Source organism: Galeopterus variegatus, unplaced genomic scaffold (genome assembly GCF_000696425.1).
Source record: "Galeopterus variegatus unplaced genomic scaffold, G_variegatus-3.0.2 Scaffold13540, whole genome shotgun sequence".
Classification (NCBI taxonomy): domain Eukaryota; kingdom Metazoa; phylum Chordata; class Mammalia; order Dermoptera; family Cynocephalidae; genus Galeopterus; species Galeopterus variegatus.
This window is the reverse complement of record NW_007739651.1, coordinates 2,929-23,753: the sequence shown is the minus strand read 5'-3', so window position 1 is coordinate 23,753 and position 20,825 is coordinate 2,929. Positions and strand designations below refer to the sequence as shown.

The window sequence follows — 20,825 nt, the reverse complement described above, 5'->3', positions numbered from 1 at the left end:
TGGGATCCAAACCCTCGGCGGGAGCACCGCTGCGCTTCCCAAGCGGCGCACTGTAGCAGTGTGCCACCGGGCTGGCCCTTAATGAGGTATTTGAAAAAGAGAAAATAATATAAGCAATGATATGGGATTTGAAAGGTTTAGTCTGTTTTCACCATAACTTATCATTGTGCAACTTTTTAACTTTATGAAGTTATTGCAGGATGTGCTCCAACAAAACGAGGGAGGAAATCAAGAAGGTGGATGACATGAGATTAATGGACTAGAGAGTCCACTCAGGATAAAGTCAGGTAGAATGTGTAGGATGTAACTAGACCAAATAGAAAGAGAATGAAAGTCTCCTCAGGGATGTCTGCAAGAAAAAGTTGGAATGAATATATTATCTGAGGTGGAGAAGGGAGACTTGAAGGTACAGAAAGACTTAATAGAAATAAAGCAAGCAAGCAGAGGTGAAAAAAAGACAATTCATTAACATTTCATTTATTATTAGCAGCTGTATGCATTCTAATTGATCATACTTTCTGCCTATAAAATCAGTTATAAGAAAATATTGGCCAAATTAAGAAATTTCTTTTAAACTCATTGCCACTGCTGATGGGCTGCAGGTAAATGGGATTCAGGAGTGGTGTTGCTTTTCTTTCCTACACCCCAGACTTCCTAGCAATTTCCTCCCCATGATTGAACTTCTTACTAGGACCACAACATGGCATTGCATTTGCTCAGGAGTTGAGAGTTGGTGTTGGACACTGGTACTATTTTCTAATTTTCTTTGTTTCTCTCTGAGGGAGTAACTGGCAGAGATCCATTTATTTGTTTGTTTGCTCACTTGCTTGCTTACATAAATTTGTATTTAATGTCTTCGTTTTTTTATAAAAAATCTACTTTATTGAGATGTGATTGACATGTAAAAAGTTGTGCATACTTAATGTATATAATTGGATGTGTTTGGTGATAAGATTACACCTGTGAAACCATCACTACCTTCAAGGTCAGACATATTTATCACCTTCCAGTTTCCTAGCCATCCCTTTATTATAATTATTATTTTGTCCTTTGTAAGAATACATAATATATGATCTACTTTCATAGCAAATTTAAAGTTTATAGTTCAATATTGGTGGCTCTAAGAACTATACTCTGTACTAGATTTTCAAGACATATTCATCTTACGTAAGTAAAACCTTGTACATTTTGGAACATCACCTCACCTATTTTCCTTCCCCTTAGTTTCTGATGAACACTGTTCTACCTATGCTTCTGCGATTTGACTGTTTTAGATCCCACTTATAGGTGGGATTATAAAGTATTTGCCATTCTGTTTCTTGCATATTCCACTTCGTACAGTGTTCTACAGGTTCATTCACATTGTCACAAATGGCAGGGTTTCCTTCTTCTTTATAGCTGAATAATATTCCCCTCTGTGTGTGTAAAACATATGATACATATGTAACATTTTCGTTATCCATTCATCCATTGACAGACATTTAGGTTCTTTCAATATTCTGGCTATTATGAGTAACGCTGCAGTGAATATGGGGGTCTATGAATATCTTTGAGATAGTGATGTTATTTATTTATTTTTGAACATATACCCAAAAGCGGGATTGATGAATCACATGGTAGTTCTATTGTTAATTTTTTGGATGACCTTCATACTGTGTTCCATGATGTCTTTACCAATTTACACCGAGTATATAGTGGTTCCCTTTTCTCCACATCATGGCCAACACTTGTTATCTTTTGACTTTTTAATAAAAGCTATCTTAATGCTGCCTATTTTTAAGAGCAAAATGAATAAAAAATAATAAATATAACAAGATTTATTCCTCCAAACACACAAAACCAAAAATAAAGAAACAAATCCCATGGGGTAGCAATAAGTTGAATTATCGGCAACAAAGCTATTCTCTATGTCCAGAAATTAAATGTTTCAGATGCTGCATATTGCAACCAACTGCATCTAAGAAGAATTTTGTATTAGTGATGTTACTATCCCTAATTTTGTATACTAAAGAAATATTCTTTATAGCAAAAGCTAATGTCACCAACTTAGTGCGTATTAATATAGAACCCTCCCCAATTCAAATGTATTTATAAAAATTAAGGTATCTATGATTTTCTCGATGTTTCATTGAACCCTTCTTCTCAAAAAAAAAAAAACCACTGTCCATGGATCCCTGATCTCTGCTTAGACTGATAGTTCACAAAAGTTCATGATCCTGATACATGTATCTTCAAGCCTATATCTTAACTTTTTTTTTACGTCCATAAAAAATAATTTCTTCAAGGAGCTATTACTCTTAAATTGTCTTCTTATAAGAATCAATTCTTATAAGAAAAAAAGCATATATAAGATACTGAATTAGTCTTTATAGCCGGTGCTACAAATTACCACCCATTTGGTAGCTTAAAACCACCAAAATTTATTCTTTCACGGTTCTGGAGTCTTGTAGTTATCTGAAATCTAGCAGGAGCTTGCTCGCTCTGAGGGGTCAGGGGGAGAATATGTTCCTTGCCACTTCCAGCTTCTGGTGAGTGGCAGCCTTCCTTGGTTTCTGAGTTCTTGAATCTTCTAGTTATCTGAAATCTAGCAGGAGCTTGCTCGCTCTGAGGGGTCAAGGGGAGAATATGTTCCTTGCCACTTCCAGCTTCTGGTGAGTGGCAGCCTTCCTTGGTTTCTGGCCATATCTCTCTCTGCTCCATCTGCATGTTGCTTTTTCCTCTGTTTTCCTTCTACTGTTTATTTCAAATCTCCTTCTGCCTTTCTTTTAGAAGGACGTTGACTTTGAATTTCAGACCCACCAAGATAATCCAGGATTGTCTCCTCATCTCAAGATCCTTTAATAAATCACATCTGCAAAGACCCTTTTTCCAAATCAGGTAGCATTTTTAAGTGCTGGGGATTAGGATGTGGACATATTTTTTTGCGGGGGAGAGGCACAAGTTAAGGTAACTACAAATATCAATACCTTTAAGTATTGCCATAGTTTTTCATAGCTATATTATAGTCTATATTATTATCCTTATTCTAACCTAGCCTCTACAAATTGTTGTAAAAATATTTGGATGTTCATATCATTTTTTCAAAAATTTTTCTGAATGATCAAGTCTAACTCAAAACTTTTTTTTTTTTTTAATGAATTGGGAACCGTGTCATGGACAATAGATACGAAGTGTCAAATAGAAGATTCCATTCCTCTCCCTCTCCCTCTTGCTCTTTCTCTTACTATATGTACACACATCTAATATACATTATATGCATTACATATATAGTGAGAATCAAATTATTACAGATGTCATGTGTCCATGAAACAGTACTTCTAAATCCAAAAACTGGATTAAAGAAGGAAACACTAGATACAAGGTGAGAAATGTGTATCTCTTGATCTTAGTAATACAGGTAGCATGGTGTCTAGGAAAGAAATCTGAATAGTGGTGTTGGAACGGTTCTTTTACATGTAACCATATGGAATCTGGGGCGTAAGAAACACAAACAAATGTCCCCTTTTTCAAGTTAGAGAGTAGATAGCTCAGGTCGCAGGGAGAATAAGTGAGAGTTTGATCCTGATAACCAAGCTGCTATGTACATTACAAGTCAGGTTGCACTTAAGTTGTGGAGTACTGATTTTTGTTTAATATTTTTCTTCTTTATTAGTATCTGATAAAGTATCTGAGATAAGAATGAATCAAAGAAAGTTTATTATAAGCAGGCTTTCACTAAAGCATTAAAACGGGATCAACGCCTTTCTGGAGGCCAGTATAATAAAAGCTTCCATGAAAGTGAGACAACCACCTGAGAAAGGTGAGCTTGGGATATAGAGTCATGACTGCTAAATTAAGTCAGACTCCCTTACCCAGTGGCTGGTTTATTATATAGATAAGCCTTAATGTATCTGGGTTTTTTGATTTTTTGCTTTTTAGATGACTACAGATAGCTAGATACCTATACAAAAATACACAGATAAATTTTTTGATTGATTTGAGTGAGAACTTCCAAGTCTCAGAATTTAATATTAGGGCTTCATAAAAAAATAAGAATATATAAATATAAACTTTAGTCACTGAAACATTATATTGCACAGGACCTAATGTGGAAATAATATATTATGTAAACTATAATATTTGCATTGAAGGAAATAGTATGAAGCTGTTCAAAGAATGTTGCAGAGACATACTTTGGCATGGAAAATTATATATGATATGTTTGTAAATAAAAAAATAGGTTATTTAAAAACACTGTTTTATATAATTTTTAAAATTCATGATACATATGAAAATAGATGTACCATGAAAAGATATAGAATTTCGGGTGCAAATTAGTAACAACATTAAGTGTGATTATTTTTCAGGGTATTATCTCTTTGGTATTTTAAATAGAGTCCATATGTTTGCCTAAGCAGCTTTTGAAACATGATGTCAAAATCTCAGACAAGGTAGGCACCACCTTATTCCTAAAGTGAACCACATTCTTGAAACTTTAATTCCAACTTAAAAAATGTTAAAGAGTCTGAAGTTTTCTAAATTATATTGAAAGTAAGGAAATAATATAAACTGGATAAGTAATGATGTGCTAGAGTTACAAAGGCTTACAAGATTACTTTCTTCACTGCTAACGTTAATTTAATGAAATAGATTTGATTTCATAAAGGAAGTTCATTAAGCTTTATTGGATTTTTAGAGGTAATTTTAATAATCTGTTTTCCTCTATAACATTTCTTTGTATTTTCCCAAATTTTACGCTTTTACTTTTAAAAAAGATAGGAGAAATTTGACATCAATCATGATAAAAATATAAACTATTTAAAGTTCAATAAAATCTACATATTGGTTTGTAAATATGGTTCTTCACTAGAGGTACTTTTCCTTCACAGACTTTTAGGAGAAACGGGTGTTTTGAGGCTGAAGTGGGGCATGTACAAGATGAGCCTGAAACATCTGGTCCTTTCAGAAGTAAAGAAGTGCTCTAGAAAGGTTGGGGCCTGTTAAAAGGGCAGAGAAGCAAGCCTGAAAGTTCCATAGCTAAAATAATTAAGAATAAAGAAATGATAGTAATAGTGCATTATAGATTCACTGAATTAAAAATTTCATGAGTGCATACTGATAGATGAATAGATGTAGATTGTTGATTGATTGATAAGTGAAGCCATTTTTATACTAAAATGGCCAAGTAACAGATAAGGAACAATGTAGACTCAGAAAATCATATTTTGCCATCATCGTTACTAATAATTAAATCAGAAAAGATAATGGATACTAAAACTAGTGTCTGAGAGCTTTTAGAGAAAAACATATATTTATACAGTAATTTTGATGGATGCCCCAGAAATTACATTTGGAATAAAATAGTAACTGTATGATGAAGGTACCTGGGAGGCACCAACTTCACCAGTGATCCATGTTAGCATCATCGATAATGGGATGAATTAACATCATGCACCTAATCATAGAGTGCACTCAGGAGGACACTATGTGTGTGTGGAAAGTGAATAATCTGAATCAAAACATGAGGAATATTGTACATTCCACACTTGAAAGATCTTCTACTAAGGAACTTCTGTATATCTCCAAAATAAGAATGTCTGGGAAGGCAAAGAAAGACTTAGCAGCTAATCCAAATGAAATGAGACTAAAGGTAGATGACATTACATATGATGTTTAATCTTGGATTAGGTCCTGGACAGAGGGAGTGGAGCGAAAATTCTGTAGATTAGAGAAAATAACTATGTCAATATAAATTTCCACAATCTAATAATTGTCCTGTGGCTAAGTTAGTGAATGTTTTCATTCTTGGTTAAAATTGTGGAATTTAGGGGTAAATGGGTATCATGTCTACACTTAATCTTAAATTGTTCAGAAAAAATAGAATATAGAGAGGAAAAAAGAATGAAATGGCAAATGTTAACATTTGCTAAATCAGCATGAAAGTATGAGAGTTCATTTCCTAATTCTTTACAATTGTCTGTAATTTTAAATTTACTTTATAAAAATACATTAAATACATTAAAAATTTCAAAAATCTTAGAGAATGCAAGAAGCTGTCCACTGGAGATGAGCATACAACTTTTTTTCTGAGCTCATTTTGAGATAAATAACTCTAATTTTTTGATTCTCCAGCTTTGATGTATCTATGACACTTCAGTCCTTGACAGATGGACATTAAGGAATGGGAGGAGACCAATCATGGATCACACGATTCACCTCGGTGGGATTCTAGCTCAGTGTGGAGATGGAGGTGCTCCTTTCTGGATCTCCTTCCTGTTGTATGTCGTCAGCCTGTTAGCAAACAGCACAATCATGGGACTCACCTTTCTGAACACAAAACTGCACACCCCCGTGTACTTCCTCCTCTGACCCTTGACTGTCACTGACATGTCCTATGCTTCCAATAATGAACCCAAGGTGCTGATGAACCTAGTGAAACAGAATAGAACCGTCTCCAGTGTTCCATGTGTAATGCATACACTTTTGCATTTGGGTTTTGTTCATGCAGAGTGCTGATTTGGGTGATGATGTTCTACCTGCTGGTATGTGGCGACCAGTTCCCACTCATACTGTCATCACGAGCTGGAGGTGTGCTAGTAGTAAAGCAGAAATATTTAGGGGAAGCTTAATCAAACCAGAAACTATGTAAAAAACCCCTAAAATATATTAAACTTTTAAGATTTGGTCAAATGAATGAAATATATTAGTGTATGCTTAAATGGTCCTGAAGGGAATGGTTTTGAGCATTGCTCAAACTTTACACTTTTTCTTAGGTTATGATAATTGCTAATAAGTCAAGACTTAATCACCTGTTAAACATTTTTTTGTGTGTGAACATTATTTTTCACCGATTCTTTTTAATGTTTGGACCAACTTCTCAGAAGATGATTTGGGGTGACACCAGACAGCCTGAGACAACTTTGATATAGCCAACACAATTTGTCTTTCATGATGGCAAAAGGTCCTCTGGATTCATGAAACCAGTTTGAGCAACTGTCTTTATGATGCTGATGGTGATAAAATAAGTGATGAATGCTCTTTGTACGTCTTTCACGATGGCAAAAGGTCCTCTGGATTCATGAAACAAGTTTGAGCAACTGTCTTTATGATGCTGATGGTGATAAAATAAGTGATGAATGCTCTTTGTATAGTTTTCAGCTAAAATATTTCCTTTAGTATTAAAAAGAATTCTGTTCATTTTGTACTTTAATAACTGAGGTTTTGTTTAGGTGTGCAATTGTCTGAAGTCATTAACTTATTTTTCAATTATTATTAGGGTGTCTGACAAAGTTAATAACCTCTTTATTTTCATAATATACTAAAACTATGGTCTACCCCAAACTCAGATCTACTGCTAGTAAAGGTGTAAACTTCTAAATCTTTAGCAAGGAGGCATGGTTGTTTCCAGGAACTCAGATTAACCGTTTTAGTAGATGAATATTAGCAAAGATGTAGTTTCGTCATAAGTACTATTGTTTGAATTTAGGACTCAAATTTGAGAAAGAAAAAAATTGGATAAAACTCGTTATCACATTGAGAATAGAGCATATTCTTAGGTGTTAAAATACAAGAAAAGGTTTTCAGTCTTGCTTTAGACAACAGTATTTAAGAACCAGTAAAATTTTAAAAAAAATTATTTTATATTAGAACCTGTTTTCAATGTACGAGCATGGAAGAAGTACAACAATGTATGTGATTGGTCATAACTTTCACCTAAAACGTTAGGTCCTTTGGAAGGTCAATGCATTTCTGAACCACTACGTTTCCCATTTACATCATTAATAGGCATTTTGTTGACTAAGCTTGATAAGATGTGACAGATAATATATGTGACAACATAAATGAAATGGAAGGACATTATGCTAAATGAAATAGGCAGTCACAGGACAGCTTGTTGCATGAGTCCACTTACATGATTTATCTAAAATAGTCAAACTCATAAAAACAGATAGTTGGGTGATGTTTGCCAGGGGCCGGGGGAAAAGTGAAATGTTGTTCAATGGATTTAATGTTTCAGCAGTGCAAGATGAGTAAGTTCCAGAGATCTGATGTACAGTATTGTGCCTATAGTTAACAATGATGTATTTTGAAAACTCTTGAATTTCTTCATGTTTATTAGTATTCATTTGTAATTAGACTCATGTCCATCATAAAATGTAAGCTTTCTACTCGTGTATGTACTGTGTGCTTCTAAGTTACTCACAGTCTAGTGAAGTTGAACTGTGATTTAAATGAAGAATAAATTTAAAATGAAGTTTTCTGCATTAATTAAAATCAAAACTAAGAAAAAAAGAAAAATTTAGTAAAAGAAATTCAGCATAATAAAATAAGACCATATTATAGTAAAGTTGTTTTTATTTTCATTATGAAAAATAATTATTTAATATTAAAACAAATTACAAATAGAATCTGTCACATTAACAAAGTAAAGGATATTACCATATGGCCATGTCAGTAGACATATAAAAGTGCTTAATAAAATTCAACAGTTCATGATTAAAGTCTTTACAACCTAGTATAACAGTAAGTCTTCTTAATGATAATCTACAAAGAATAGTAATGATAAAACCCAATACAACAGACATCATATTGAATAGTGAAATGCTAGCATCTCCCTTTAAGATAAGGAGTAATACAAGGGTGTACACCATCACCAATTTTTAAACTTGTTTTCAAATTTTTGCTAGAGATCTTAACCAGTGCAGTTAGAAAAAAAGAAGAAATACATGCATGGGCATACACATATACATTTGAGAAAGAAGAAATAAACTGTAGTTATATGCAAATGATATGATTGTATATGTAGGAAATCCAAATTAATCTTCTGACATATTATTAAAATTATAAGAAAGTGTAACAAGGTAACTTGTTACAAAATCAATATGAAAATCTATTATGTTTTTAAAAACCAATAACAAATAATTAATATGAAAGCTTGCAAAACTTATATAGGGATAGACCAATACACAAATCCAATAAAATAGATATCATGGCAGTAGATTTATGCCTTTAATAGCATTTGCTATATGAGAGGTGGCACGTAATAGCAGATCACCAGGGAAAGGAAGGACTTTGCAATAAATGGTGCTGGGTCAGCTGAGTATTTTTAAAGATACCGAAACGATGGAGAAAGCTCAATTCCTGGTGTGTTTCACACCTAAGTGTGAAGGGCAAAACTGTAATGTTTTAGAAGATATGAAAGTGAAGACTTTAAAAAACAAACAGAATTGCTATTAGAAAATAATATACCAAGTTGGAAAATTTTAGATTGCATTGAAAGAAAATATTGATAAATATGACTAGCTTAAAATAAGAAATTTCTTTGACAAGCAAAAGTTACAAACTCTACTTATGTATTGATTGATGCATTTTTTATTTTATTTTACTTTTTGCTTTTTGAAATCTGGGATTCAGTATGAGCTTGAGGTTTACAATTGGAAACTGTTCATTCTTTTACAAGATACTTCATATTTTAATGCACGTTTTGAGGAAGACAGATGATAATAAATGTTCAGATCTTCTTGGCATAGACAAAAAATATAGACTTCAACTCAAATGTTGCAGAGCAATTTATCAGTGGAATATTTTCTAATGAGAAGCTGGTAGAAACTGAAAAGAAATCAGTTTATCTGTTAGGAGAACTCCTAGCTCTCCTAGCTTTCAGTTTTTGACAATTTTTCCTTCTGATGTTCTCATCCATGCAAAATTATTACCGGTTACCAGACAATGATCAAGAATTACATTTCCTAGTAATTTGGGGTGAGAGAATGTCTCTCTGAATACATAATTAAAACTTGGACTCTTTCAACATAGAAATATAACGTTTCTAATAAAATGCCTATAAAATTTAAAAGAAAACAACTCAAAATCTAATATTCTTGTAAATTCACTATAAAAAATTAATATGTGCAAGATGTCTTTTTGCTTGTTTTTATTGGATTGCTAGTATTATTAGCTAAATATGATGGAGCAACCATGGACGTATCTCGTCCGCAGACCATGAAGTCGTGGTGTATTTTAGATGTTATCAGGAAGAAGAGCCTCAGTCTAGGCAACCATGGACGTATCTCGTCCGTAGACCATGAAGTCGTGGTGTATTTTAGATGTTATCAGGAAGAAGAGCCTCAGTCTAGGCTGGCTCCACAGTGACCACTGAGTCTTGTCCTTAAAATGCATCTAATCACATGGTATGATCCCTTAAGACCCACCCAGTGAGGGCCAATAACCATAAATGAGGTGGAACTGGACAGGCTCCTATATCTAGAACAAGTTTAGCAGCTGCTGTCCCTGGGCCCCATTTGCTCAGCCATTTATTTCTGTAAATAATGTTTTATTGAAACACAGCCACACAATTCATTTACACAATTCATTTACAAAAGCTGTCTATGGCTGCTTTTGCCAGAGTTGAGTTGTTATGATGGGTGAGATGGCACTCAAAGTCTTAAATGTTTTTCTATAGCTCTTGGCAGAAAAAGTTCACTAGACATTTATCTGGAAAATATGTAACATGCTCTTATTAACTCAATGGGTACAAACTTTGCTAGTTATTGGCAGTTTCCAAATTACCAGAATTAGATTTGCAATAATTCCAGAGATGTCTAATACATTAAAATTTTAGACATTCTAGAGGCTATAAAACAGCATCTCATGGTGGCCTTTATTTACATTTTCTTGCTGACTAATGGTGATGAGCAGCATTTCATGTGCTTATTAACCACTTGCATTTCTTTTGAGAAGAGTTAGTTCGAGTTTTCTGCCTATTTTATAAATTTGGTTGTTTATCTTTTGTATTATGAATTTGAAAGAATTTTTTATATGCACCAGGCAAAAAGTTCATGGCAAAATAAAACTGAAAGGTAATATAAATCATTCCGTGAACATCTGAAGCATCCTCATACGACCTACTGTTTCTTTGCAGGATACAAGTAGTGGGAACTTGTGTTTCTTAATGGTGACTTTGATGAGCAGAGTGATTAACTTTGAAGGGGCCCAATATTAATCAGTTTTTCAGGTTTTATATCTATTTCTTTTTGCGTCTTCCCTGAAAATTTGCTTCCACTCAGTCATGAAAGAATTTATCTATTTTCCTCTCAAAAGTTTAAAGTTTCAGTTTATAAGTATGGGTCTATAGTATTCCATTTTAAGGCGGAATTTATTGTAGCACAGAACAAAAACACTGACATCCATATTTCACAGGGAGCAGAGCCCTCCCACCCCCCATGCTGACTTTGAGGTCCGTTACATGGGCATTGCCTTCCACAGAGCTCTCCTCAGGGCACCCTTGACCTCCACATTCCGGAGGCTGTAGATAAGGGGGTTCGGCTGTAGATGAGGGGATTGAGCATAGGGTTGACAAAACTGTAAAATAAGAAAAGGATCTTCTGCTGCTCCTCAGGATGGCGGGACGTGGGGGCCATGTACATGACAATGGCACTGCCAAAGAAGAGCCCGACCACGCAGAGGTGGGAGGAGCAGGTGGAGAAGGCCTTCCTGCGGCCCTCCCCTGACCGGATCCTCAGGATGGCGACCAGGATGCGTGAGTAGGAGACCAGCACCAAGCAGAGGGGCCCCACTAGGACAAATACAGAAGCAGCAAAGATGACCACTTGGTTGAGCCAGGTGTCAGCACAGGCCAGCTTGAGCACAGACAGGATTATGTCTTAAATACAATTAAACATGTGACATTTCTGAGGTCTTTAAAAGTAAGGCACTCAAAATGGGGAAACCAACTTACATTAACAGTAGTTATATTTAAAAATAATAGGTGTAATGAAATTTTATTTTGTTTGGCTTTTTTCTCTTTTCCCTTTCATAATTTAATATAGTGACAATTCTTAGAGCTTATCTTAAATTCTAGTATAACAGAATCTTTTGTGGGTATCTTCCCAGCTTTGGCAAGTCAGGTTGCCATCAAACCACTGCCAGCCTCCTTTCTAATCACCTGTTCCCATACCAGCAGCCTTGGGCTGTTCTAGTGGATGCTGTGCAAGTCACAGGGCTGGCATCAGTTGGAGGACAGTGATTAGTTCTTTCCAGCGAGCTCTTCCTGTAGTGGCTGTAGGTGTATCCAGCCAGCAGAGGGAAACCAAGGGCCGTGAAAGTGATGATGGCAACCTCACCACACAGAACCATGTGACCAGGTGCTGTCCATTTACATTTTCTTCCAATTTTTTTCCAGAAAAAAATCTGAGAGCTGTGTTTATTTCTAAATCAGGTTAAAGTTAAAAATTCAACTCAATATTTTTCAAAAATAATTTAAATCTTTTTTCTTTAATAAATAGGTACTTAAATTTATATATTAAAAATGAGATTATATTATGCAGAGTATATTTAAGGTACCATTTTCATTTAATATAATGATTTTTTATGCATTAAAATGATTTTTATAGATATTATTTAAAAGAAGCACAATATTCTATCACTTTAATTTCCTACTGTTGAAAATTTTTCTCCCTATTTCTCTTATTTTCAGTTGCATTAAAATAAATATTTGTAAAATTTTTAAATATGCTTATACTCATGATCATTTATGGAGGATATATTCCAAAAGCAAAATGGTAGATCTAAAAATACAGATCCTGCAAGGATCTACTGATAGCTTCCCTCTGGAAAACTGGACCCATTTCAGTTCCCACTGACAGTATGTTATAATCATGCCTCTTTCCTACATCAAATCATGCCTCTTTCCTACATGGTAATTAATACTAAGTATTGTCAGTTATAACGTTTGTTAATTTGATACGAGAACATTTTCTATACGTTAAAATTTATATTTTATTCTGTAATTTTGCCAGATTTTCAGAGCACTTGTAATTGGAACATTTTTCTGATTTTTGAATTACCAACCACATGTTTTTTAAAGGCAATCCCTACCCAACCAACTTTCCATTCATGCCTCACATGGACGTCATCTTCTGCAATGCTCTGTGGAAGGCATCCCTCACCTAAGTGTTCATCAGGCTGTAGATGAGGGGGTTCAGCATGAGGTTACAGAGACTGTGAAACAGGGGAAACATTTTTTCCTGCTCCCCTTGTTGATTAGAGTCTGGGACCACATAAACAACCATGGCTATGCCAAAGAAGAGCCCAACCACACAGAGGTGGGAGGAACATGTGGAGAAGGCTTTCACACGACCCTCGTTTGACAGGATCTTTAGGATGACCCAGAAGATCTGTATGTAAGAGACAAGCATTAAGCAAAGGGGTACGACGAAGACAAACACAGAGGAAGCAAACAGGACCACTTGGTTGATCCAGGTGTCAGCACAGGCCAGCTTGAGGACAGACAGAATTTCACAGAAAAGGTGGTTCACATTTTGGAGCCCACAGAAGGGCAACTTTAGAAGGAGAATTACATTTACCAGGGCCAGGATGAATCCACATGCCCAGGAAGTGACTGTACTGTGCACACTCTGCAGTTCATAAGGACAGTGTACTGGACAGGATGGCAGATGGCCACAAACCTGTCATAGGACATCACCACCAAGATCATGCACTCAGTAGCAGCAAAACCCAAAGACAAGAATGTCTGCAGTATGCATGGAACAAAGGAGATGGTTCTTTTCTGGTTCACAAGATTTGCCAGCATTTGGGGGACATTGTTGGAAGTGTAGGAAATGTCAATGATGGCCAGATGTGAGAGAAACAAGTACATGGGAGTATGCAGTCTAAGGTCCAGACTGATCAGTCCCAAGAATGTGCCATTTGCCAAGAGGCTGAAGATATAGAACAGGGAGAAGATCCAGAAGAGGGGCACTTCCATGTCTGCACTGAGCTGGAATCCCACCAGGATGAATTGTGTGACCCATGATTGGTTGCCTCCTATTCCTTAATGACAGTCTGTCAAGGCCTGGAGTGTGATAGAAAGGTCAGAACTGGAGAATGGATGAAAATTAGATGTTTATCTCAAAATGAGTTCAGAGAAAGTTTGTATACTTTTTCCTATTTAACAACTTCTCCAGCTTCCCAAGATTTGTTACTTTTTTTCTTTTTAATACTTTATTATTAAATAAACTTTAACTTACAGGGATGTGTCAAGTATTATCCAAGGAGCTCCCGTAGACTTCAATGCAGATCCAGCACAGGCTCACATTTCCTTCATTCTTGTCTTCTGTTTCTCACTATGTAGAAGTATTTTTTGGGATTATGTGTAGACATGATGCCCGTTTACCCCCCAATTCCTCATTTTTTCACCAAGAGAAAAGAAATCCACTGACCCAAGCACAGTATAATTAATCAACTCAAAAATTTAATATTGATATGGTTCTTTTCTCTAATCTGCAGTATTCTCTTTCCACCACCACCCACCCAGGGCCTAATGCAAGTTTACTAATTATGTTTAATATCATCTACATTTGGTTTCCTTGCACCCGGATATTTATTATGTCTTTCGGTACTTTTTCAAACATCGTCATTTAGAGGATTATACAGCAGTTCTTTAGTAGAATATTCCTAAAATTGGGAATATACAATGTTCTTCAAGTTTTGACTCAGATTATTTACCTTCTGCAAGAAAACAAATGCTCTTCTCAGTACATTGTGAGAGGGTGCATAACGTTAATTTGTGCAATTACTGGTGAAGTTAACTTGGATCACTTGATAAAGATTGTGCCTCCCAATTATCTCCATTATATAATTATTATTTCCCTAATTAATTTCTGAGGCATCCATGAAGCTTATTATACAAATATCTTGTTTCATTATGGAACTAGTCATAGTTTTAGCATTCATTGATTATATTGTCTGAGTCAATTAATAGTAATGATCACTGCAAATGTGTTGTCCTACCACATTATTGCTTTTACTTTTATTATTTGGCAATTTTAATATAAAGAATTACATCATCCATCCTTCTATCCATCCATCCATCCTTCTCTCTCTCTCTCTCATTTATTCATTCATCAGTATACTCTCCTGAAATTTTTTTATCCAATGGCTTTGTGTTATTATTATCATTAATTTTTGAAGCTTAACTTTATTTGGACCCTCAAAGCTTGCTTCTCTGTCCTTTAAGCATCTTTCTCACCTGTTTTGAGCATTTTTTTACTTCTGATAGGCCCAGATATTTCATGCTCATCTTGTATATTCCCCACTTTAGCCACAAAACACCTATGCCTACACAAAGTTCTGGTAATTTTTAATTAAGTGTCATATTTATAAACCAATATCGTTTTGAACTATTAATAATTTATATTTTTATTATCAACATTTATATTTTATCAAGATTTTATCAGAAGAATATCATGAATTTCTGGTATCTTTATTAAAAAGTGTGAGTGTGTAATTTGGGAAAATATAAAAATTGTTGCAAGGGATAATATATTCTCAAGGTTACTTCTCAAAACTGAATATAACTTAACTGACTTTCTTTAAGAAGTCAATCTTTTTCATTAACTTAACATTAGCATCAAACAAAATGGTCTTGATATTATTTATTATTTTATTTTTATTTAAAAATGTGTTTTTAATTCTAACACCTTATTAATTATCTGGCTTATATTATTTTCTTGCTTTATTTCTTACTTAGAAAATTACAGCCTCTTGAACATTTCAGATTTAGAGATTAACATTTCTAGAGTGTGGTTCGTTGTGTACGTAAGGTGGTTCCTACCTTGTATGAGATTGTGACATCAAGTTTTAAAAGCTTCTTAGAAAAGCATGATGAAACTCTCATTGAAAGACTAATGAGATAACGTACAATAGTAATCATTGTTGGTAGTATGAGCTTTTATACATTTTTATTCTAAATCTATTTTCACATATATAATAAATTAAAAATTATATGAACAGTATTGATTGTTTAAATATTTCTATCATTTAGAAATATATCATGAACAATTTTCCACATCAAAATATTTCTTCGCAACATAATTTCAACAGCTGCTTGTTATTTCTTAAATACAAATATTATAATTTATTTAATTTGTTATTGCATCGTTAGCTTGTGTGCAATAGAAGGGTACATCCAAAAGTTCCTGGAAAAATACAATTAAAAGACAATACAAATCTTCCCATGAACTTTTTAAGGTACCCTCATATAACTCTTCAGTAATGAAATTATATACATACACACACACACACAGACACACACACACATTTGTTGTTGTCATTGTTTGTTTGTTTTGTTGCTACATGAAATCCTAATAGTGAATTCTGAGACTTAGAAGTGCCCTGTCAAATTAATCAAAAAATGTAACTATATATGTATGTATAGGTATCTAGTTATCTCTAGTTATCTGAGGATCAAACAAGTGAGAAACCCAGATACATTAAGGCTTATCCTATAAGAATCAGACATTGGGAAGGGGTGTCTAAATTAGTAGTCATGATTCTGCAATCCTAGGTTTACCTTTCCCACATGGTAGTTCCACTCCTGTCTCTGCTACTTTTACGTGAGCTGCCAGAGGAGCATTAATCTGCTTTTAATGGTTTGCTGAAATCCTGTCTAAAATCAACTTCCTTTGGTCCATTCTTATCTCAGCTTAATGTTGCATCCGAGAGAGAGAGAGAGAGAGAGAGAGAGAGAGAGAGAGAAATGCATTAAATGGAAATTAATACTCCACAAAGTTCAAGTATAACCTGACTTAATGTGTGTAGTTACTTTGTTACCAGGATGAATTTTTCCCGTAGTCTACCTGCAACCCTGAGCAACTTACCCTCTAAGCCACAGGAGGTGACACAATTTTGTGTGACATTAGTTTGTGTTTCTTACTTCCTAGGTTCTATATAGTTCCATGTGAAAGAACCACCTTAACACAATTCTTAGATTTTCTTCCCAGACATTTTTCTGCTTGTATTTTTCAGATCTGGAGATATAGAATTCTCCTTTTGAATCCATCCTAGTGTTTTGTTATCAATTTCAAGTTTGGGCTGGAGAAGAAGTTCTGTTTTATGGGAGAATGACCCCCAGAATGATTTTAATTTTCAGTATACAGTAAAGAAAAGGGAATGTCTCTACCATGCATAAATTACAAATTAGATAATAGTTTAATATAATCAGTACCATACCACTTAAAAATACTGCATAATTTTATTTTATCACACATGGCTTGCAGCAAGGTTTCTATAGAGCACACAATGCATTCTCAGACAGTTATGAGTTAAACATCTTAAGATGATAGATATAATTTTAGTTCATACTCCCTATCAACTTCATTTTTAATGCACATAAATTTAAGATGAATTCAGTAATAAAAACTATGCTAAAAATTTTGAATATCCTTTTGGAAAATATCAGGCACAGGTAAATGTAAATTGTCTGCCAGGTCTAAATTGAGGTTAAAATTCATATGGGTCTTTCAAAATGACTAGTGTCCTTACACACTGTGCTTGTCTACTAGCCTTATTCTGTAAATCTGAAGGGTGCTGCAGTGGGTCATAGGCCGCTCCATTAGAAGGATTTTTCTTGTATGTTTATAACCAGTTATTATGAAGAGAAAGGAGACAGCCCCTTTGATCTCGTTTAGGCACCCTTAAAAGTCTACTTGATAGACAGCCTATAAAGAGGGTCTTTTCTATTCTAGAGACTTAGAAGAGATTCTTAAGGGTATGCTCTTCAGAGACCTATGAAATGTACAGTGAGGTCAATAATAACAGTTAAGGGCCAACCCCGTGGCTCACTCGGGAGAGTGCAGTGCTGGGAGTGCAGCGGTGCTCCCGCCGCAGGTTTGGATCCTATATAGGGATGGCCGGTGTGCTCACTGGCTGAGTGCGGTGCTGGCGACACCAAGCCAAGGGTTGCGATCCCCTTACCGGTCACACAAATAATAATAATAATAATAATAATAATAATAACAGTTAAAAGAGTTATATCCTCCTCATGAAGACATGGATGATCTTAAATATAAAATCAAAGATGAAGAGGCATTGATAACAAAATGCATTTATTTGAATAAAGCTCATACTCACCAGATGGTGAACAGTAATATGTTTTGTATGTCTTCATGTCTCTAATAATAACTAGAATACCTCTAGATGAAAATGGCATTCAGAAAATATTAATTGAATGAATGACATCATTAGTCTCTTATATGCTCATATTTTAATCATTTGTTTACACATGTATATTAACCATATATAATGTGATATATATCTTAAAATATTTATATATAATAATATAATATGTATATGAGATAGAATATATTTCTATCTATTGACCAAGGAATGGATTCTACCATATTAAAATAATTCAGTTACAATTTGATCACTTGAAAATTTAAAATAATTAAAAACAGTATTTGTAAAAGGACATTTTTAAATAAGCATATGATATGAACTGTATTATATCTGTAAATAAAATGACCATAATTAAATGGATTGATATCTGTAGTGAATTGAATGATAAACCCCCCTCCAAAAGATATGTCCTCATTCTAATCCTCAGCACCTGTAAATGCTGACTTATTTGGAATGAGGGTGTTTGCAGGTGTGATTAATTAAAAAATATTCAAATGAGATAATCCTCAATTATATGTGTGACCCCTAATATAATAACAAGTGTCCTTATGACAAAGTGAGAAGATTTGAAGTAAACTGGAGAAAGCACACAGAGGCAAAAATGATGTAAAGGCGGGGCAGAGAGATATGAACAGAAACCGAGGAATGCTGACACTCATGAGAATTTGGAAGAGCCAAGGAACATGTTCTCCCCTAGAGTCCCAACAGGAAGCATGATCCTGCTAGATTTCAGACTTTGAATTGGTGTTTATACGAAGACAGAATATGAGTAATAGCTCTGCAGAAACTACTTCATATGAAGGTAAAATAACCCAAGAAGTAGGCTTGAAGATACATGTGTCACATTATGAACTTTACGTACTATGAGACTACATGGGGGATCAATTACATGGTCAGTGTTTCTTTGAAAAGAATTGCTCAGTAAAACAGAGACAAAATCACAGATTCTTTAACTTCTATAAATTTATTACATTTGGGGAGAGTTCTATACAAATATGCATTGAATTATTTTTGGTACAATTAAAGAATATTTCTACAGTATGCCAAATAGGGGGTAATAACACTTTATTGTAAAATTTTATTCAGACACAGTTGGACACAATAAGCAGTAACTGAAACACATTTAATTTTTGAATATAAAGGATAATAGTATTGTGTGAGATCATTCAGTCTATGGCTACCTAGTAGACACATTTGCTTCTTGGCTTTTTAGTCTGGTTATTCTTGTGTCTAGATTAATAAATGTTTTTATCTTCATTATCATTTGCACTTTACTGTTAAAAAATATGCAACATAAAAAATAAAATACGTTTAATTTGGCTGCTGATTAAAATTATTTGGGAATCCCCCCCAAAAAAAAAAAATTTCATGTCTCTAATAATAACTAGAATACCTCTAGATGAAAATGGCATTCAGAAAATATTAATTGAATGAATGACATCATTAGTCTCTTATATGCTCATATTTTAATCATTTGTTTACACATGTATATTAACCATATATAATGTGATATATATCTTAAAATATTTATATATAATAATATAATATGTATATGAGATAGAATATATTTCTATCTATTGACCAAGGAATGGATTCTACCATATTAAAATAATTCAGTTACAATTTGATCACTTGAAAATTTAAAATAATTAAAAACAGTATTTGTAAAAGGACATTTTTAAATAAGCATATGATATGAACTGTATTATATCTGTAAATAAAATGACCATAATTAAATGGATTGATATCTGTAGTGAATTGAATGATAAACCCCCCTCCAAAAGATATGTCCTCATTCTAATCCTCAGCACCTGTAAATGCTGACTTATTTGGAATGAGGGTGTTTGCAGGTGTGATTAATTAAAAAATATTCAAATGAGATAATCCTCAATTATATGTGTGACCCCTAATATAATAACAAGTGTCCTTATGACAAAGTGAGAAGATTTGAAGTAAACTGGAGAAGGCATACAGAGGCAAAAATGATGTAAAGGCGGGGTGGAGAGATATGAACAGAAACCGAGGAATGCTGACACTCACAAGAATTTGGAAGAGCCAATGAACATGTTCTCCCCTAGAGTCCCAACAGGAATCATGATCCTGCTAGATTTCAGACTTTGAATTGGTGTTTATACGAAGACAGAATATGAGTAATAGCTCTGCAGAAACTACTTCATATGAAGGTAAAATAACCCAAGAAGTAGGCTTGAAGATACATGTGTCACATTATGAACTTTACGTACTATGAGACTACATGGGGGATCAATTACATGGTCAGTGTTTCTTTGAAAAGAATTGCTCAGTAAAACAGAGACAAAATCACAGATTCTTTAACTTCTATAAATTTATTACATTTGGGGAGAGTTCTATACAAATATGCATTGAATTATTTTTGGTACAATTAAAGAATATTTCTACAGTATGCCAAATAGGGGGTAATAACACCTTATTGTAAAATTTTATTTAGACACAGTTGGACACAATGAGCAGTGTCTGAAACACATTTAATTTGTGAATATAAAGGATAACAATATTGTGTGAGATCATTCAGTCTATGGCTACTTAGTAGACACATTTGCTTCTTGGCTTTTTAGTCTGGTTATTCTTGTGTCTAGATTAATAAATGTTTTTATCTTCATTATCATTTGCACTTTACTGTTAAAAAATATGCAACATAAAAAATAAAATCAAAGGTAAATTTAATCCTTCAGCAGCTATCACACTGGAATAGAGAAGAAAATATCACAGTAGTGATGCCTAGAATTTTACATATTTCATAGAGAAAATAAAATAGCAGCTCAGAAAACAAAAGGTTTTTATGATAAGTTTGAACAATTTCCCACCCAGATATTTCTGCAACCCACAATGTTTCTCCAGATAGGGAGCTTTAT

General features: G+C 34.1%; 1 pseudogene; it reads right to left on the bottom strand.

Moving 5' to 3' along the window:
* Nucleotides 1-11,217: 11,217 nt before the first annotated feature.
* LOC103581631 lies at nucleotides 11,218-13,806 on the bottom strand (annotated as a pseudogene).
* Nucleotides 13,807-20,825: the final 7,019 nt, after the last annotated feature.